We start from the raw sequence: 7,814 nt of genomic DNA on the forward strand, positions 1-7,814 counted from the left end.
TTATGTTTTAAGATTAGATGTCCACACATACAGTGGCACATACATTTCTTCCAGTGACAAAATAAGTCATGACATGACGTCAATGATAAAGGAACGGAATTGTCCCAAGAATAAGAGCGTGCATGAGAGAAAATTAAGGACACAATGATGCATTTCCTTCTTGAAAGAACTCTCTCACACACACACACACACACACACACACACACACACACACACACACACACACACACACACACACACACACAATCATGTCTGCAACTATCAAGAAAAAAAGCTTTCTGAATTCAATGGCCGATAATTTTAGGCCCTGAAAGCTTGAAATCCAAAGGCGTCGCAATTATATTCTTTGAGTCTTTCGTTGAAAAATTCACAAGAAACACACTAAGCCGACACAATTGTACACATCAAGATAATTCCATGGTAGTCTCGCAAAGTTTTATAGAACTAAAAACGGCCAGCATTTTGCTAAATCAAAAGGACAAAAGTATAAAAACTAAGATTTTTTAAACCATCTGTAACCGAACCTTTCTAGGAAGATTTTAAGCAGTCGTGTGTCTCATTTGTTCTTTCTGCACGTAAGTACGATAAATATAATCGCGGACGTCATACATATAATTATATTCATATTCAAATCATGGCAACAATTAGAGATTGTAACACGTCAGACCTTGAAAGCAGAACTGCGTTTAACATGTTTTTTCTCTTGTACAAGACGTTTGACGTACATACACCTACATTACTTGGCAATGCATTGCATTATTGAGAGTTTTAAACTTGAAGTAATGTTAAAATGTGTTATTCTAACGGAAGCACAGCATCAAGCATCAAAATAAATACGTGTTGGTTATATTTTTGTTCTTATTCATTTGTTTTCTATTTCATTTAAAAAGTATTTTTTGAAGTTTCATAACAGCGGAACCCCCTTTATAGACAACCTACGTTTTTCAGAGACTCTGTTTTCAAAGATGTTATGCTAAAATTGTACGTTAATTATCCTCTATTGTATGCCTTTTTCTCTCGTACTACCTCTCCCTCCTCCTGTTATACACACAAACCCTAAAACATACTCTCTCTCTCTCTCTCTCTCTCTCTCTCTCTCTCTCTCTCTCTCTCTCTCTCAGTCTCTCTCTCAGTCTCTCTCTCACTCTCTCTCTCTCTCTCTCTCTCTCTCTCTCTCTCTCTCTCTCTCTCTCTCTCTCTCTCTCTCTCTCTCTCTCTCTCTCTCTCTCTCTCTCTCTCTCTCTCTCTCTCTCTCTCTCTCTCTCTCATAAATACTGTTTATGTTCACAATGAATAGCTGTCCAAATTTATGGCCCAGAAAAGAGGGTCTTCGTGTGGGCCACCTTAACATTAACCATGCAATTAACAAAATGAATGACGTATCTAGTATGCTTTTAAATTCTGCTTCAAATTTTCACATTTTTGGATTCTCAGAGTCACGATTATCTCAGCAGATTTCGGATGCCGATGTAGCTATTCCTGGTTATAACATACTACGCAGAGACCCACAGCAAAGTAAAGAAACTGGCTTGCTTCTGTACGTAAGTGAATCAGTTAGCTATACAAGATTAACACACCTTGAGCAGTTTGTGGAGTCGGTGTGGGTAGAAGTTAAAATGAAAGGAGCACCTCCACTCCTCATAGGTTTCTGTTATAGAAATCCTGTAGAGAGAGCAAATTGGTCGGATAATCTTACGCAGATGTTAGATGCAGTTTTACTCGAATCAAAGGAAATAATATTATTGGGAGACTTTAATATTGATTTGCTTAAGCAGAACAAGCTATGGCTAGATATGTTTAACCTCTATAATCTCAAACAGATAGTAGACACCCCTACAAGAGTCACAGCATCTACAAGTACTTTGATAGATCATATTTATGTCACTGATCAACGTAACATTGTTGAATGTTGTGTTCCCGCCAGTGGTTGCAGCGATCATTTCCCTATCTGTCTGACGTGGTCGAGAAAGGGTGTAAAATTTCCAAAAGCCGGTCACAAGACAATAAAATACAGATCCTTTTCTAAATTCAACGAAGACACATTTCTTCACGACCTCTGTAACTCCTCCCTCTCTGATGTTTATAATTGTACGAATCCTGATGCTGCATTAACACACTGGCTCAATGCCTTCACTGACGTATATGATAAACATGCTCCATGGAGAATTAAAAGAGTCAGACACATAGTGAAACCGAAATGGTTTGATGATGAATTACAAGATGCCATAGATAATCGCGACTTCTTAAAGTCAATCGGCAAGGAAGAGGAGTATAGAGAACAGAGAAATAAAGTAAACTCAATAAAACGATTAAAAAAGAGAAAATATTTTCAAGACCTTGCTTCTTCAAAACAAAATCCAAAGAACATTTGGAAAGCCATAAATGAACTCACAAATAAAACTTCTGCATCTAAATCAAGTTGCGTTAGAGACATAACACCTGATGATCTAAATACACATTTTTCCAAAATAGCTGAAAAAGTTATTTTAAAGGATACAACTAAACTCAATAATTTGGAAGTTTTAGAAGACTTCTGTAAGTCAAAAGAAATTTCATCTCAATTAAATATTCCTTCGCTTACAGTGCCTGAAGTCTTTCAAGCACTCACACATTTAAAGCAAACAGGTACCCGGGGGATAGACGGATTAGATGGAAGAATTCTTAAGTTATCAGCCCCGGTAATTTCCGAAACTCTCACTTACATTTATAATCTCTGTTTAGACAAACAATATTTTCCAATAGCGCTCAAACAGGCAAAAATTATTCCTTTGTTTAAATCTGGTGAGAAGAAAGACCCCTCAAACTATAGACCGATTTCTGTATTGTCTGTATTATCAAAGCCACTTGAAAAACATATAAACAAACACCTATTAGCGCACTTTGATCACAATCAATTATTTCACCCGAACCAGTCTGGCTTTAGGGCTAATCACTCGAGTCACACTGCCTTAATCTCTCTTGTTGATCATTGGTTGGACAAGATAAACGATAATGAATTTTGTGGTGCTGTATTTGTAGACTTTGCTAAAGCTTTTGATGTAATTGATCACAAGTTGTTACTCAGAAAACTCAAATTATATGGCCTCGGGACTGACTCAGTTAACCTCATTTGTTCTTTTCTCAGCAACAGGCAACAAAGTGTGCATGCGAACGCCTCGGCATCAAGTATGCAGGCTGTACGGCATGGGGTACCACAAGGGTCAGTTTTAGGCCCTCTACTTTTCTCCATATACATAAATGACCTGCCCCTTCATATTAAAAACTTGTGTGAACTTTTTGCAGATGACACTACCATACACTCCAGTGACACCAATTTAAATCGTTTATCTGAATCACTGCAAGAAAGTTTAAACCAGCTGAGTGCATGGACTGAGCTAAATCATATGTCCCTGAACCCCCAAAAAACTAAATGCATGATAATAACAACTAGACAAAAACGACAGAACATAATCTCCACGTTTCCCGATTTAATTGTCAATGATGAAATTGTTTCAACAGTCAACCATCATAAAGTGTTGGGAGTGACCATCGATAACAACCTGTCATGGTCACACCACATCGAACAACTTTCTAAAGTTATGTCCAAGAAAGTATATCTCTTATTTAGAATCAAGCACTTCCTGAATTTGGAAGCCAGGAAGTTATTCTTTAATGCCCATATTCAATCTGTTATTGATTACGCATCAACCTTATGGGATTCGGCAAATGATAATTCACTAAAACCCATAATTAGATTACACAAACGAGCGTTGAAAGTAGTCTTATTAAAGAAAACAACCCTGAATGAATTAGACTATATAAACTTAGGCATTCTCCTTCTGAAGGCAAGACTTGGCTATAATAAATGTACCCTTATGAGCAAAATTATCACTGGATGTGTACCTGAAACTTTACGTACAAAATTTACCATGAGGAATTCACGTCAATTTATGAGATTAAACACTCCTGTTCCTCGGATTGACCTGTTTAAGTCCAGTTTAGTGTATTCAGGTAGCAGTCTCTGGAACTCTCTTCCAACATTCCTGAGGCAAACTACCAGCACTGATAGTTTTAAAAGCAGATATTTGTCTTATGTAATGAAGTCAAAGTAAAGGATATTTGTCTTAAATGGTATTCAATTTTTGTATTAAACATGCCCCTCTCCTCTTTATTGGTATAATGTACACAAACCCTTTTCGAATGAAGGGACTAACAAACCAACCACTGCATGTATTTAGATGTGTGATGGTCTTAGCAATGTCTTGCTTGTTTGATTGATTTTCTTTAAAATGTAATGTATGGATTAGAGCATGATGTTGAGAAAGTGCAAGCTGCACTATACCACTTAATTCACATCAATCAACTCGCAATTTACCTCAATGCAATGCATTTTGTGTACATATGTATAATGTGTTTTCACTTTAGTTATCTGTTAAAATGTAGAATTTTAGTTTTCTATTTTCAATTTTTTATCTTGTATTTTTATTTCATTTTTGTAGTTAGTCCCTCTTTAGGGCGAGGGCTGGATGTAAAAAAGCAGACCACTGCTTAATCTACTACCCTCGTTAAATAAAGAATTGTCATTGTCATTGTCATTGTCATTGTCTCTCTCTCTCTCTCTCTCTCTCTCTCTCTCTCTCTCTCTCTCTCTCTCTCTCTCTCTCTCTCTCTCTCTCTCTCTCTCTCTCTCTTTCTCTTACACACACACGAGTGTCGCATTTCACTTCCTTGCAGCTACATGAATGAAAAGCACTCGGATCTGCCTCAAACTTTGGCACCTATTGCCTCAATCATTTTTGGCTTAGCATGCCAAGTCACGATTTTTTAACCTAAAACCCTGAACTAATATGAATATTTGTTTAGTTTTTTTTTGAAAAGTTGCTCTTGCTCTCCTCTCCATAGGCATAGGCCTAGCGCGCGACCTCCACACGTATCGCAGGAAGACAACGACGTGACCCGTACACGTCATAACTCACTCGGCCATGTTTGACTGACGGGTCTCTTCCAGTTCCGTTGTGTCGTAAGCTGTGACCACACAGACAGTGAATAAATAGACACCAAGTCCTACCACCGCAATTCAGGGGATGCACCGTGCATGTATGGCGTCATACGTACACAACGCTGTCTTTGTGGCCTCCGACGGTGTCGGTGTCAGGCAGAAGGTTTAGCTTCAGTTTTACTATATATGTCAAGCGGAGGTTTTGAAGATTATGCATAATTATAAAGCCGGGATTAATTAAATAAAGACCTTTGCATTTTGAGCCGAGACGTATCCTATTCCGGAAGTTCAGTTCAGGCTGCAGGAATGATACATCCCACATTCTTCAACGGCGAGAAGGTAAGCCAGATATACTTCTTTCTATCTTGCTTGATTTTCACATTTAGCCAAGTTTTGACTAAAATGTTTTAACATAGACGGGGAATCGAGATGAGGGTCGTGGTGTATGTGTGTATGTATGTATGTATGTATGTATGTATGTATGTATGTATGTATGTATGTATGTATGTATGTATGTATGTATGTATGTATGTATGTATGTATGTATGTATGTATGTATGTATGTGTGTGTGTGCGTGTGTGTGTGTGTGTGTGTGTGTGTAGAGCGCTTCAGACTACTACTGGACCGATCTTCATGAAATTTAACATGATAGTTCCTGGGTATATCCCCAGACTAGTTTTTTTTTATATAAATGTCTTTGATGACGTCATAATATATCCGTTTTTTTTATGAAAGTTGAGGCGGCACTGTCACGTCTTCATTTTAAAATTGTTTTAAACCAAAATTATTTAATTGACATTTTTGGTCAAGCAATCTTCGACGAAGGCCGGACTTTGGTATTGCATTTCAGATTGGAGGCGTACAAAATAATTAATGTGTTTGGTCGTTAAAAATCTAAAAATTGTAATTATTATTATTATTATTATTATTGTGATCATTTTTAACATTAACATTATTTATGTACAAAACGTTCCAAAAATATTTTTATCTTATTCTTCATTATTTGCTGATTCCCAAAACATATAAATATGTTATATTCGAATTAAAAATAAGCTCAGAAATTAAAAATATGAAAATTATGATTAAAATGAAATTTCCGAAATCGATTTGAAAACAATTTTGTCTTCTTCCTTGTTGGTTCCTGATTCCAAAAACATGTAGATATGTTATGTTTGGATTAAAAACAAGTTCAGAAAGTTAAAAAGAATAGAGATACAGAAAAGCGTGCTATCCTGCTCAGCGCAACCACTACCGCGCTGTACTGGCTTGTCAATTTCAATGCCTTTTCCACGAGCGGGGGACTGACGATGCTAAAAGGTCTTGGTGAAAAAATGCAGTGCGTTCAGTTTCATTCTGTGAGTTCGACAGCTTGACTAAATGTAGTAATTTCGCCTTACGCCGCGACTTGCTACATTTAGTCAAGTTTTGACTAAATGTTTTAACATAGGGGGGAATCGAGACGAGGGTGTGGTGTATGTGTGTGTGTGTGTGTGCTTGTGTGTGTGTGTAGAGCGATTCAGACTAAACTACTGGGCCGATCTTTATGAAATTTGACATGAGAGTTCCTGGGTATGATATCCCCGGATATTTTTTCATTTTTTCGATAAATACCTTTGATGACGTCATATCCGGCTTTTTGTAAAAGTTGAGGCGGCACTGTCACACCCTCATTTTTCAATTAAATTGATTGAAATTTTGGCAAAGCAATCTTCGACGAAGGCCGGGGTTTGGTATTGCATTTCAGCTTGGTGGCTTAAAAACTAATGAGTGAGTTTGGTCATTAAAAATCGGAAACTTGTAATTAAAGTTATTTTTTTATTAAACGATCTAAAAACAATTTCATCTTATTCTTCGTTATTTTCTGATTCCAAAAACATATACATATGTTATATTTGGATTAAAAACAATCTCTGAAAATTAAAAATATAAAAATTTTGATCAAAATTAAATTTCCGAAATCGATTTAAAACTATTTCATCTTATTCCTTGTCGGTTCCTGATTCCAAAAACATATAGATATGATATGTTTGGATTAAAAACACGCTCAGAAAGTTAAAACGAAGAGAGGTACAGTAAAGCGTGCTATGAAGCACAGCGCAACCGCTGCCGCGCCAAACAGGCTCGTCACTTTCACTGCGTTTTGCACTCGCGGCGGACTACGTTCAGTTTCATTCTGTGAGTTCCACAGCTTGACTAAATGTAGTAATTTCGCCTTGCGCGACTTGTTAGTTTTTAGTTTGTTTCCAATGTCCAATTGTATGCACACTGTATATAATCACATAGAAAATTACCATTCCTTTATAAATCGATTGTCTTGTGTGACCTCCCTGAAATACGTTCATTTATGAATGAACTGCACGTTCGAGTCAAATGGAACCTTTTTTTGTCTCTTGGCTTGCATTATAATCACACTACAAACACAGAAACATACGGGAAGGCAGCGACGGTCAGGGCAGTACACAAACAGTGAAAAACCGATGGACTGTGTATTGTGGACAATGCCTTGAAAGAGATACACTTTGAAACGCTTGAAGAGGAACAGTGTTTGTTTTGCAAAGGACGAGAGTTGATTGTTGGTTGTTGGTTTTGTATGTCCCTTCAACGTAGTATGGGTATTTATCCCTAACGCAGGCGCTACCACACTTAAAGGTCATGCCACATGTTAAAAACTCCTATCTGTATGGCAACTGACCGCGGTCATCCAGCGTACGTTGTGCTGTTGAAGTGCCTTGAACTCCCTACTCCACACAAGAACTGTTTGGTTTTCAGCGTTAAGCACCGATGTTACAAGGGCACCAGTTCAAAGGTCATGTAATAAAAGAAGTAATTATGTAT

At 37.3% G+C, this 7,814-nt stretch overlaps 1 protein-coding gene across 1 annotated transcript in view; it reads left to right on the top strand.

The window, feature by feature from the left end:
• Positions 1-5,004: 5,004 nt before the first annotated feature.
• LOC138969101 (alkaline phosphatase, tissue-nonspecific isozyme-like) overlaps positions 5,005-7,814 on the top strand; it is a 32,675-nt gene continuing 29,865 nt past the window's right edge. The window contains exon 1 of the mRNA XM_070341812.1: positions 5,005-5,317. The gene's annotated coding sequence lies outside the window, so the exon portion shown is untranslated. The remainder of the gene's footprint in view (positions 5,318-7,814) is intronic.

The sequence above is a fragment of the Littorina saxatilis genome, linkage group LG6, assembly GCF_037325665.1.
Source record: "Littorina saxatilis isolate snail1 linkage group LG6, US_GU_Lsax_2.0, whole genome shotgun sequence".
Classification (NCBI taxonomy): domain Eukaryota; kingdom Metazoa; phylum Mollusca; class Gastropoda; order Littorinimorpha; family Littorinidae; genus Littorina; species Littorina saxatilis.